The sequence below is a fragment of the Cuculus canorus genome, chromosome 5 (assembly GCF_017976375.1).
Source record: "Cuculus canorus isolate bCucCan1 chromosome 5, bCucCan1.pri, whole genome shotgun sequence".
Taxonomy (NCBI): domain Eukaryota; kingdom Metazoa; phylum Chordata; class Aves; order Cuculiformes; family Cuculidae; genus Cuculus; species Cuculus canorus.
In genome coordinates this window covers 7173315-7186998 of record NC_071405.1, presented here as the reverse complement: position 1 = coordinate 7186998, position 13684 = coordinate 7173315, and positions in this window count along the sequence as shown.

Here is a 13684-nt window from a genome sequence, read left to right as displayed (position 1 = left end):
TTCTCCTGAACCTTTTTTCTTCCCTCTTGACCTTTTCCTTTCCTAGCCTGTCACAAATGAAGAATGATTATTAACAGAAATACAAAAAGAGGAAAAAAAAAAAAGAAAGTAAGAAGATTATGCTTGAGGGAGAAGGGGACTTGGGAACATAAAGGAGAGTGGAAGTGTGTTATGTAGCATTTGTTTTCTCTGCTGCCATTTTATTGCTTTTCTGGGAGCTCTGCCAGAAAAATGGCGAGTAGCACTTTAATTAAAGAAGGCTCTGTGTGCACTCCAGCTGTTCCTCATGTGACCAGCCTATCCATGGGTAAAGCAAAGGATGCTCCCGCCAGCTTGCCCAAATCAATGCTAACCTAATTCCTGGCCACACACTGTCAAGTGTTCATGCAAACCTGCAGCGTTTAGGGCACTGTCTGCAAGCCAGATGCTTGGCACCCTGTTCTCTTCCTGGTATCCTCACGTATTTGAAGGCAGGATCTGGCAGAGGAATTGCTGGGGTTGCATGAGTGCGTGGAAGGAGGCTGGCCCTTGCTTAAAGCATTTTTTTTCTGCCGGTGGCAATACTTGTTACCCATAAACAGACGGTGCTGCCTGGAAAGATGGGCATTTTCATGGTGGTAGAAGGTTGGGCCCCAACCAAAGCTTCTGGGAAGGAAGAAAATGACTAATTTTTCAGCAGTAACCTAGATCTGAGATGACCTTGGCTCAAGAAATACCAGTGTTGTTTTCTGTTTGGTTTTCTTTTTGTTAGCTTTGGAGCTGGAAGAGAGGAGACAAGCTATGCCAGTGCACTTAAGCTGAAAATCCAGCTGCACGCCTGGAAGTTGCTGTATTGATTCAACAGCAATATTAAGAAAATAGTAAGAAAGCAAAGCTCTGTAATGGGATGGAAATTATTGTGAAGGCCTAATAAGAACACTGTCATAGAATCCCAGACTTTATGTATATTAAAATCACGTTTCTTACGAAACTGCCCTCTGAACCTAGATTCTTGTGGAAGAAAGTGTTTACTGTGCTGATGGAGGCTATATAGTCCCTTAAGACAATAGGTGAGATCAAGTTCTTTTTTATGCTATGGGGCCCCTTTGCAGCCCTCTGCCAGTGTGAAGGGCACAAAGATGAATGTGATGTTGTTTGTGCCCACTGTAAGACCATTCTCCAGCGCCAGACAGGCGTAAGGGGGGCCTCTCTGTAAGCGAGAGTGTAATAAAATCCTGAGTAATAAAACTCTGTGCTTTTGTTGCAGGAGCTCAGTGGCATTACTGCCATCGTGAATGTCACTTCTGACGTACTAATTTAGGTGCGACATGAAACATTAAAGTGTAATCTTAAGTGTCCCACAGCTGAAGCGTTTTATTGTACTTTTGCACACCTCGCTTACTCGTAAGTAACATGAAGCCGCTTCCTCCCACAGCGCTGTGGAGCTGAGCCTCCTGTATTGACCTGTTTGAGACCTTTTTTGGGAGTTTTCCAACCCTTTTCCTTTCATAGCCTGAGAACTGTTCCTTCTGTATTTGTCTATCTGCACACCTAGGTCTATTCACATGGTTTATGGCAGTGGAGATGAATTGATATAAGACGTTGTGGAGATTCAAGATGGAGCTATTGTGTTTCTGAAAGTCAACTTCAGAGTCCTCAGGGCAGGCTGGACTTCCTCCCCCTTCCAGAAAAAAAGCAGATAAAGACGAGATGTTATCTGAGAGTAGCAGAAGAGCAGAGGTTTGGGTGGAGTCTTGGTGCGCAGATGGAAGATTAGAATCCTACCTTTCATGCTCTGTCCAGCTTTAATGTGTTTGCAGCAGTACTCAGAGCAGCAGAACGACTGTTAATTGATGTTGGTAATATTTAAAAAGGCATCAGCTCAGTCCTTTCCAGTGTAGAAGCTGTGTTGCTAGCTGTGGATAGATTCTGAGTAGTAGCTGGAGGCTCTGGAGGCTTTTGTGCCGTGTTTCCTTTGTGTACTTAGTGTTTACTATGAAACCCAAATGGGCTTCATCTTTGCACACCCACCAAACTGTCATTGACAGATTTTGAGTTCCATCAAATACAGCAGTGTGTTTTCTTCAGATGTGGAAATACGTGTGCGTGCTGTATGTATGTGGACCCTGCTGTCAGTGGCCCAGAGTCTAGCTGCGGTCATCGTGGAAGATGGAAGGAAAGGAAGACCTTCCTCTTACAGTCAAATGCCAATCTCTTTTCATTTACACCATCTGTTCATTTGCACCCCAGCTCATTTATATGAAGTGATTTATCTGCTTTCTGCGGTCCAGTTTCTCTTTGGGTGATGCTGTTACAGGAGTCTCTCAGTTCTCTGGTGCTTTCTTTCAGCTCAATACTAGAGCGTTTCCTCCATCTATACAAGTTTCTTTTACAACAAAACTCATAAATTATTTTCCTTTTCCTGGACTTTATTTTTTGGCTTGCTAGGCACTTTACCTTCTCTTCACGTACATCTGAGTGAACCTTGTTTGTCCTGGCTGCTTTGAAGCACAGGCTCAGAAGCAGCAACAACTTCGTGAGGTGAAAATGATCTGGGCAGAATTGGTGCTTATATAGGAGGCCCTTTGCTATTCTGTGCATCAGACTTGTACAGTGACACAGGTTCGTTATTAACAGAATTATTTCCAAAATTCACTTGGAGATAGCATTTATACTGCCCTAGTTTACTTCTTATGTTTCTTAGAATTTTTTCCCCTTCTGCCACTTGTGTACCTGTCTCTCAGTTACAGGCAGTGTACCACGTCTTTTGGTACTATTTAGTTTATTTAATTAATTTATTTTGGCACAAATATTTGTTGATTTGCTGGAGCCAGTAGTTGCCGTATTCCAGCAACTACTCAGGCCTGCTGAGTTTTGAAATAGAGTTGGATCATCTTTGCATAATCGTTATTGGCAGAAGATCTTTCCCTGGTGCCAGACTGCCTCTGCTGGAAGAAGTTGTCTCTCTATGGTCCTATTTTGACTCCTTGACGTGTAGACAGGAACAGCTGAGAGTTTTTCCCCTGCTCCTGTTGCCACCCTTGTGCTTTTTGCCCAGTGCTGTGCAGTTATTAACAACCTCACCTCCATTCTGTCCTGACTTGTACCTAATCTGTGTGATGTGTGGTTCCTATCACAAACGTGGCTGATCCCTTTTGCCATTTCTTTGTGGAGCACTTGGTGTCCAGGTGCAGGCATTGCCGTCTAAGAACAACAGCCTCTGCCCTGTGGCATTTATTGCAGCTGGCTGCTCAGCTTGGCACACTCATATCTTTCCCCATAATCTTCTGTTGGGCTAAGGGAAACTGCACTGTACAGGAAACACAAACTTGGAGTTTGGGTTTGTAAATCAGTTTTCCATGCCTACATGTTTTTCCAGTGAAAACATGGGTGGTGTAGGACTTTGAATAAAGGTCAGGATGCAACCAAGCTATGTACCCAGCCTGGAAGTTCTAGCATTCTCTGTCTTATTCAAACATGTCTATAATTTCTCCACTTTGTGTCTCTCCAGACTGATTGTGGCCATCATGTTTCATATGCCTTCTGAAGAATGACAGCATGAAAAGAAGCAGGTCTGTAAACCTGAACAGTATTAACACATCTAGAAATGATGTTGCTTAAGATGATGTTCCAGCAGTGTACCAACAGATCTGGAGCTGAAACAGTCTCTATCCTTGGCAAGGATACCAAGGGAAAGACTAGCAGGAGAATAAGTGGTCTAATGCATAGCCAGACATCTTGGACACGTCAGGCTGGGACAAGAGGAGAGCTCAGGAGTGAGTAAGGCTGTGATGTGTTACATGGTGAACTACACAAGCAGAGGGAGAAGGACAACCTTTGGGAGTGAGGGAGGGAGGGAGGGAGGGAGGGAGGGAGGGAAGGAGGAAGAGCTTTTGGAGTGGGGAAAAAACACAACAAACATAAGGAGAGGTGTCCCAAATTCAAATTTTCTTGTTTGGTTGATGCCATTTAAAACCGTTCCAGGAAGGATGGTGGCTGTACCTGGCTGAACCCATGCCTGCATTAGAGGAATGGAGGTCACCAGTTGCCGGATGGCACAGTTGTTCAGCACAGGACTGCACAATGATACTAGCCTAGTCCTGGAAGTGGGATAGCTGGGTCAGACTGAGAGCCAGGATCTGCTCAACAAGGGAAATCTGGCTTCTGCAGCTCTGCACTGCTGTGCCTGCTAGTTTGTTCCCATGGTGAGGAGGGATCTCGGCATGAGGCTGTGCTCCAGTGCATGGCATAACCCTAACACCCACCACACTGATCCTCCAGACCTGCCACAGTGGATCCTACAGAGACCAAACTGGCAATGTCTGATGGTATGTGGAGCAGAAACCATCTGAGCCGACCATGCAAAACGAAAAGACCAGCTACCTTTGTTCTTCCTGGGTCCAAAATGAGAGAGAGGCACTGCCCATACATGGCCTTGAACAACGTGGCAAAACTGAAATCAGATGTAGTGCCAGCACTAAACAAGATCACTTTGGAGCTCATTTCTCTGTGCATTGAAACATGCCTGTTGTTACAGTGCTATCACGCTGTGTGTCATGATTTCTAGTAGCACTGTTTTGGACACAGTTTATAGTAGCGTCTGAATGACTTCCTGCTCAGGAATGGTGATGCTGCGGGTATGGTGAAGTGGCTCATAAAACCCTGTATGTGACACAGCTTCACAACCCATAAATGTTACTTTAGCTGTAGGACAATAGTACCTTTCTGAAGCAGGACAAGGCAGCTGGCTGGGTTCCCATCTAGAGAAACTGTCATGGATACTTGGGAAGTGCTAAAGGAATACAGGATCTTCGCCTGTCAGTGCTCTGAATGCAGTGCACTGCAGGGGGATATGACCACAATTTTTCCTGTGGTACCACCAGCACTGGTGGACTCAGGGAAGCTGCATTGGGAAAAGAACAGTGGGGAATAATAGCATGTTCAAGCTGGAGTGCTTTAGAGAGTGAGTGGAGCTGATAAAATAAAAGGTGCCTTAAAGCTTTTCCAAAAACTGAATTAAGTCCAGTAGTCTGGATAGATGTATTACAATTATTACCGTTATCAGCTGTTTTTCTTAACAATCAGGACTTTATTGTGCCAGGTGCTGTACTAACAGAGCAAACCCCAGCCCTGCCCTACAGAGTTTGCAGTCTAAATGTAATATTAGCAACAGCAGGCAGGTGCAGACAGATGGGGCAGCACAAGAGAGCTGTGCCATGACGACAGCCAGAGCCTGCGGTGGCACCTTAGCGGAAGCTTATGAAGGATCCAGGTGTTTTGGAGGTGTTGCAGCAAAGGGGAATCTGAAGGATGAGCTCAGCTTGCGCAGTAAGATGAGGAAAGCATCAGAGTGCCTGTCTGGAATTATGGTTGTGGAAAATTCCATCAAAAGCTGAGCTCTTAAACGTGGCCTCCTGGCACAGAGATAAATAGGCAATGATGTGGAGAGCATGTGGAAAAGAAAAGGAAGCGACCTGTGTTGGAGTCAGTGCGCTGGGGGGAGATTAGGGATCAAATAGATGCAAATGGTGAGCAGTGGGTCTCTGCAGCAGCAATTCAGAACGACTCTGAAGGTGTGAGGATCCCAGCTGCAAGTGGCAGAGGAGATGCAATAACTGAGAAGCTGACAATCTTGCCAGGTTTTTTTTCTGTGCAGAATGACAGAAAGGCCATGTTTGAACTTGGAAGGTTTATCTCAAGGGTGCTGATCCTGGGGAAGGTTATAGCTGGAAATGGCCACTGGAAGGGTGATTTTACCAAGTTCTGGTGTGGAAAGAAGAGGGAAGCTAGAGTCTGTCTCACGGACTTGGTCTAGCTGAGGGACAGTGCAAGGCTTTGAGCAGATTGGGAATCAGGATTGAACCAGGAGCCACCCATGTGGAAGGGATGGCTGAACTTCTGTCTGAGATGGGGGTGGTCTTGGAGGCAAGTTGCACCGGGAGAAGGCATCATTGAAGTCTAAACTCAGAAAGACCCTCTCATCAGGGAGCAAGGGAGGTGAGGATCATCTTCAGAGAGATTGTGAGGGCAGTATGAGTAGAAACAGGACAGAAGAGGCTCGTGGAATCCAAAGGAAAATAAATCCTCATGGAGGTGAGATATCTAAGTGAGGATGAGGTGAGTGCAAGAAGGCTGGGGGTAGAAAGCTGTATCTGAGGTTGTAACGGTAGTTGCCTGGAAACCATACAGACTGTTTGACCAGAAATTTTGGGTTCAGTATATCTGCTTTTGATCCCACTATGAACGTAAGTGAAATATTTCCAGTTTTCTGGCAAAGAGGATGTCCCTAGACCATGCAGCTGCTCAGTAAAAACAGCTTTGCTATCAGGATGGTGGCCAACATTGCAATTACATTATACAGTTGTTTGGGGCCCTGAGGTCTTGCTCACATTCATCACCTGCCTTCAGACCTGTCCCAGATCTCATCACTGACCCACTGGAAACCTCTGCCTTGCACCAAGCTAGTGTTTATCAGACTTGAGAGGCTCTGAATGAAATATTTTTTGTTCCAGGGGACTTGAACGTTTTGACAAAAGTTTGGACTCATCCTGAAATCTCCAAGCGACTCCAGCCATCGATGACTTTGACATCTGTGATCTGAGCTGAGCACAAGGAGAAGATGCAGCATTTCTTTAGTCGGTGCCAGGCTATTGTGATGGCTAATGGAATGTTTTGGCAGCTAAGCCACAGTGATGAAGGTCTATGTTGTAGGACCCAGTTCTAACAGGAGTTCTAAGGAAATTAGTTCTAAGTTCTAAGGAACTCCTGTTAAGGAGTTAAAGGAGCCTTAATATATATATATATTTTTAAAAAAGAAAAAGCTTCACTGAATTGGCAAACACCCAAACCATAGTACATAACCTCTGAGCACTCCAGGAGTATTTTTGTAGTAGCTGGATGAGGAATGAGTTGATAGAGACAAATGAGAGGGAGTTTAAAATGCAGCCCTTCTGATGATTTTTCACCACACTGGGTTGTCCCTGCACCCCCTTAACAAGAAACCCAAGCCATGCTGAACACCCTCTCCTTGGTCATCTCCATGGTCAAGCTGGCAGTCTCCTCATGCCATGGTGCGAGGGAGAAATGTTTACACTTATAATCCATTGGGAAAGTGGGAGTGCAGGCACAGACACTTCAGACTGTAATATGATAATAGGTTTGCTCCCATCACTCACTTCTTCTGCTCCTAGTGGAGCCAGAGAGGGAAATTCCTCAGGCACATGGGATCTCTCAGCTGTGGAAGAAACTACAGTCTTCGTCTTCCCCGTCTCTTTGTCAAAGTTAGTGGCTGTACTGCTGCTCCTAATACAGAGTAATGTCATTAAGCTAGTATAGAAAACAGAGAGGATACACTGAATATATCAGATCCAAATTTCCCAGGGGGGTTAAACAAAAGAGGGCTGAAAAATCTCATCGCTCTGCTAGCACTGCCTGATGTGGCTCCATGGGCTGGCACAGGAGGGCAGCGAGGTACAAAATCACCATCCAGGGAAATAACAACCTAAACGCAAGTTGCACTGGCAGTGAGTTTCCTAGCCTCCTACTTTTCTGGCAGTCAAGAGTCTTATTTTCATGTTTTTCAGATTTGGCTTTGGGAGGACAGGCAGTGCTACAGTGGCCTGACAGACAGGCGGGCTGTGTGATGGAGTCGCTACATGTGTTTGTGTGGTACCTTCCTCCTCACTAAACCCATTGGTAGATGAATTTCCTGAACCAGTAAATTCATATAAGCATCCGTCCTTATTGGTGGCACAGCTGTTTATTGTTCCAGGGAAACCTGAGCCCCAGCTTCCAGCAAGACGCTGTACACACAGCCCTGCTATGGTGAGCTGTGTTGGAAGAGACTGCCAATAGGAGAGACTTATGACAAGTCGTCTGGTACATCAGTGTTGGAGCCACGGCAGACAGCAATTGTCCCCAAGTACTTCCGTGTTCTCTGCTCACCCAAGTCGTCTCCTGTGCCTGGCTTTGACAGATGCAGATGTTCCAGTTATGTTCCAGTTCGTCATTCAAAAGCTTTGAGATTTTCTTGCTCCTCAGGGGTTACAGGCGCAGATGGCTGTTGAAGGCTGTCCTTTTGCCGGTCGTTTTGGCCATGAGAAGTTACTTGGGAGGGTCTCTCCTTGCTGTAGAAGCATCCTTGTGATTTTTTTCTTGTCCTTTCTAGGTTTTTGGCATTGACATACCCAAAGCACTGCTTTCGTGGGCGGGAGAGATGTTGCTGTGCTGGGGAGGTGAAGCAGGAGATGTGGTCCCACATGGACAGAGACAACTCATTTTGGCAAGCCCTACTTTCGTGTGTGCTTAGGGGTCCCTGAAGCTCCCTGAACCAGCCCATCTGGGTGCAGGGGCCGTGCTGGGAGGGAGAGACACCCCTCTGTGGGACTTTTGGCTGCAGCACCCAAAGGAACTATGTTGAATAATTGTTCGTGTTTGTGTGTGCATACACTTTCATCACTTTTTAAATGTGCATGTCCTCTTCTTCCTGGCAAAATATCGTATGAAGGTAAAGGTGTGCCCCCAACTCCCCTTCTACTCCTGCAAAACCAGCTCATATCATCTCTCTCACATCTGACAAACCTCTGCAGAAAAAACTGTGCTTCTCTCTCTCTTTCCCTTTGTAATGAGTGGAACAATCTTTCACTGTTAGATTTTAAAATAATCCTCCTCTGTCAGAGTCTGACTCCTACATCTAGCAGCACTGGCTGGACTGTACCAGCAAACTGTTTTAAGGAGATGATGCATGTCCGACCGCCTGTTGCTTTTCCCCTTAGTTTCCCAGGAACCGCTGTAAAGCTATTCCCTACCGCTGTGGTCAGTAGGATACTGTAAAAGAAGGGGCTGGCTCTGAGGTCACTGAATGGTGTGCAGTCCCCAAACTAAGGAGGGTTTTGGACAAAAAGTCTTAAAGGAAAAGGCTTGGGAGGGATTTTTTAGGAAAGAGTCTACTGCCAAGAGGAGCGGCAGCAGCCTGAAGCCGGGGCTGTCCCCCAGCCCTTTGTTCCTGGGGTGGTCCTCTTCCTCCACCCGGCGCAGCACAAAGGCTTTGGGAACTGGCCCAAAACCGAGAAGTGGCAAAATGCAGTTAGTTCCCCTGCCTTTGTAAAAGGCATGTCTGGCTGCCAAGGGAAGTCTCTGTGTCCTGCTGCCTTCTGTTTGCTGGGGCTCAGCTGTGACCTGCTGTGCTCCTGAGTCCTCCGGCTGCAACTGGAGCCTGGGAGCTCTGCTCCTTCCTTTATACACGGGTGGAGAGGACAACGATCAAGTGTTTTCAGCTTTTCTGACTGCTTTGTGCTTATTACAAAGCTGGCTGGCTGGGACAGTTTCCTGACATGGATTGGGTGTCCTGGGGACATTTACTTTGTTTGTGCTGGGGCTGAGCTTGCTCTGGAGACAGAGGGCCTGATCAGAACCTTGGGGAAGATGCTGAAAAGATGGTTGAGAGCTTTAGGGTGCCCTCCAAGAAAGACCTAGCCCTGGGCAGGGGGTGTGTGAGCTGCTTTCTTGGAAAGAAATCATGGGGAACCCACCAACTAGCGTGGGGAACCCACCAACTCCTAAAGACACTAGAGACAACCATCTCCCTTGGTGCGCTCTGGCTTGAATGAACTGTGAGGGTGTAGTCAATAAATAACCCTTTTATCAGATGAGATGGATTCTTTGGTCTAGATCCTTTTCGTGTGGTTAATGTTGTGGTGAAGAGGGAGCTTTGCCAGCACTCAGCACACAGGATTGGGACAAACCATAGCACAGGCTTTGTTAAAGGGAAATAAAGAAAAATACTGGAGACACGTGAAATCAAATGACGGTGTTTGTTGGGGATTACTGTCATGTGGAGAAACTTTGTGCTGATTGGTGCAATTAGCTGATACCAAAATGGTGCTTAAACTGTAAAAAACATCCTTAATAGTGTGATGGGCAGAGGATTGTGAGGATGGAAGCAAGCTGCCGTTAAAATGAAAATGCAATTACAGGATGTGTTTGAGTTTATACGGTGTGACGATTTGGAGGAAGAAGTTTCCTACTTGGAGAAAATTTGGTGCTTTAGCTTTTGTTAGTTTTCTGATAAGACAGAGCGTGAGTCCATGTGTTGGAGCATTACAGCCTAGGGGCTGTCTTCTGCAAACACACCTTTCAGGCCATACACACAGGGCTTGGGTCCATTAAACTGGAGCAGCTATCATGCTGGACAAGCCAAAGGTAGCACAAGCATACTTAATCTTGCCTGCCTGCATAATACGAAAACAGGAATAAGTTAAATTCTGTCATTTGTTTGACAAAAGCATCCTCCAGTCTGGTAGGCACTCCACTCAATGGCCACGTTTCCTACAGAAAAGAAGACAGCGTGTGCAGCGAAGCTCAGAGATATGTTATGCGTTTGATATGAAAAGTACGCAAGACTCTTTCCACTTTCTGGGGGGAATTAATATAATAGAGCTGTCACCTTTCATCAGTCAAGTTTGGTGGCAGTTAAGCTCAGGGGTGGTAGCAGAGAGGAGGCGTGTAGAAGGTGTGGAGAGAGCTGGAATTTGCATCACAGAGAGGAAGGGATTTTTCTGTGCATCCTGAGAAGTGAAGGGCTGTTCTTTGGGGTTTGCTTCTGTCAGAGATCCTGATAGATTTTGGGTTGGGCTGAGCCTGCTAGTGGGGAGCACAGAAAGCATCTGAGTATGATGCAGAAGTTGCTGCCAAAGGAAACCAAATCCTTTTTTTTCAGAGAGACTGTCAGGGTTATTTAGAGGTAGGCTTAAAATATGCTGCTGTTTTCCCTGCAGTGAGGAATACCTTTCTCTGAACTCTTCCTGGAGGATAGGCTACACTGCCAAGTAGGAGGGAAACATCCCTGCCTGAGCTTGCATCTGAGTATGTCCAAAACACAGTGGAGATGACACAGTTTAGCAATTTAAGGGGCACTCTAGTGCGAAATTCGATGTTCTATATATTTAATGCCCTATATAAAATTTTATAACCTATATATTCAGAATTTTGTATTAAATATATATCTGTACAGTGTCTAACACACTGGCGTTTGCTCTCGCTTGCAGCAGAGTCGTAATTTTGCTAGGTATGCTATGCCCTTGCTCCTGCTAGCCCACGTTCCGACCTCACCAGTATTAAAGCATCTCCTGAGCAGCGATGAATACCATGAAGTCTCACAAGGGGCCATACAGGTAAAAGACCCTCAGCAGCTCACCAGAGATCACAGTCCTCAGGGCCTGACCGTGACACTCCCTGGCAATCCCAGCAGAGCATTCAGAGGAGTCATACGGGGGATTTTGGGTTTGGTCCCTGCCTTCTTACCCCTGCAGAGCTGATGGCACTGGAGCTGCTGCTCTAATATACTTCTTCTCTTGGGCAGGTTTTGTATTGGCTCAGTTTTGGCATCTCTGAGGCTCCTGGGGTGGAACTGCCACCGCTTGCTGCAGGCATAAAGCGGTGGGCTCCCTAATCCCTGCCCCCAAGGTTTTCATCTGTGCTTGGCAATGTGGAAACTGCCTGCATTTCTCAGGATATTGCAAGCATTGTTTTGTCCTTTTACAAGAGCCTCTCCTACCCATGCAGCAGCAGAGCTGAGCGGCCTCACAAAGGCATGCACTGTTCGGAATTAACAAGAAGGTGGAGAGAGCAAGTCTGCTGTTTTCTTCCTAAATTTTTGGGAAGATGTCTGAAACACTGGAACTTCCCTCCAGTGAAGGATATAATTAACAAGAAGTAAGCTCAGCTTTTGTTATCAGTGTTTGTCTTCAGAAGAAGGAGCTGTGAACAATCCTATTAAAGCTGCACAACTGCAGATAGAGCTTAAGGCAGAGAACTGGATCTGTCCACCTGTAGGTGCCACAGGTTTCTGCCATCCCTGGGATACATCATGATATCCTTGTTTTTTTGGTTTTTTTTGCCAGGAAGCATTTGCCTACACCAAGTCTCAATTATTTTCCAAAAGAGATTGTAAAGGGAGAATCAGAATAAAATTAAGACCTGGTGCAGACCTGGGGGATGTATTTTCTTTCTCCTGAGCACCTTGAGTGAGGTTAGGGGGAAGGATCTCCGTGTCAGCCTCAAGTAGGTTAACTTGTTTCACCCAACATGTGGGGCTAAAGAGGGGAGAAAGGTGAGAGATAAAGGTTTTGTTGTGGAGGTAGCTGGATGAGGCGATCTCACTCCAGGCAGGAAACCTGAAGAAACTGTCCTGTCTTTGCCTTTCCCGGCTTTTCTCCTCTTGCTTCACTTAACTAAGCATCTTGAACACAGTTTCTCGGGGCATGAGCTGGTTTTATGTATATTGTGTGTATATGCTGTACAGTGCACAGCACAAAAGGGCTCTGATCCCTGCTGAAACCCTCGGACCTCCAGGTTGTTCAAGATGTCCTCCTTTGGTGTATGGACTACTACAGCAGCAGAAACCAGACAGAAAGTGCTCCCTAGTTTTTCTCTGTTGAATCCCTTGGTCCTGTGTTTTAGACTGTGCATTCTCTTGGACAGTGTTAAAATGTGAAGAGGCTCCTGTCCCTCCCTCGTGCAGCAAGACATCATCGTCTGCAAACCGGTGAGCACTGCAAGAACCTACCTCCCCACCTCTAAAGCAACCAGTTTTGACTATTTCCTTTGCACTCACACACTGAGCAAAAAAATGCCATAGTTTGAAAGGTGCTGGTTTGAACAAACCATCTTGTAAGCAAGGGGCAGTTTCTGCATCTGAGATTGCAGCTGGGATCTCGATGGAAAATCTCCTCGCTTCAGGGAAAAAACACAAAATATGGGGCTTTTTAATTTGAAGCATAGAACCATCCCATCCTTGCACCCCCTGCAATCTTCAGCTGACATAACCAAAGTCTCTGGAGTATACTGTGTTCAGAGTGACCTTCAGTAAACACCATATTGTGACCTCAATGCCATGCCTGTAGCAGATCTCTCTGCACTTGCCAATATAACTAGAAGTCTGTTACGCAGAGCAGAAGGTGCTGCTTTTTTGTGGACCTGGCAATTGGCTTTGAACCTCCTGTTCGCTTTGAATTTCAATCTGGCACAGAACAGGTTTTTTTCCCTGGTTTCTAAATGGATAGTGTGCTTCAATTTCTTATTTTTTCTAGTAGACATTTTTATACAGTGTACGTTGGCAAAGACTGTCTTCCTTATAGATTGGCCTTATCCTGCTTACTGATCACCACAGTTACTGCAGGCCTAGTAGGTATTTTTCTTGGTGATTTCATAAAAGAAACGTATGTTATTCAGGACAGGACACTGGCAGAACTTGTGACATGATTTGTAAGGTTAAGGTGAAACATTTGATGCTCTCTTAGTTATTTAACCTGAAGAAGGTGTCAAGCCTGTCCTCCCACCACTGCACATGACGTAAATGAAAAACTAGGGAAAAAGCAGCTATAGATCCACTTTTCTGCAGATGGCTAATGTACATAAAAAGGATTTTGTATTATGTATTTGCATAAATAAAAGGAAAGGCAGCATTACTAGTAGGTAGTACCTGGCTGGCATTTACATCTGTCAAGCCTAAATGAGAGCAGAGTGTTTATGAAGTGGAATGATTTAACATGCCAGTCTTCTCTCAGCTGTCATCTATTTCAGGAATTTCAAATCTTTCTAAATTAAGCATATTTCTCCTTCTTGCTTGGCTCCAGAGTGGGAAAAACTTTACCGGAATAAACAAATAATTCATTGTAGTTAAATCCTCCTGGTGGAAGGGGGAAGA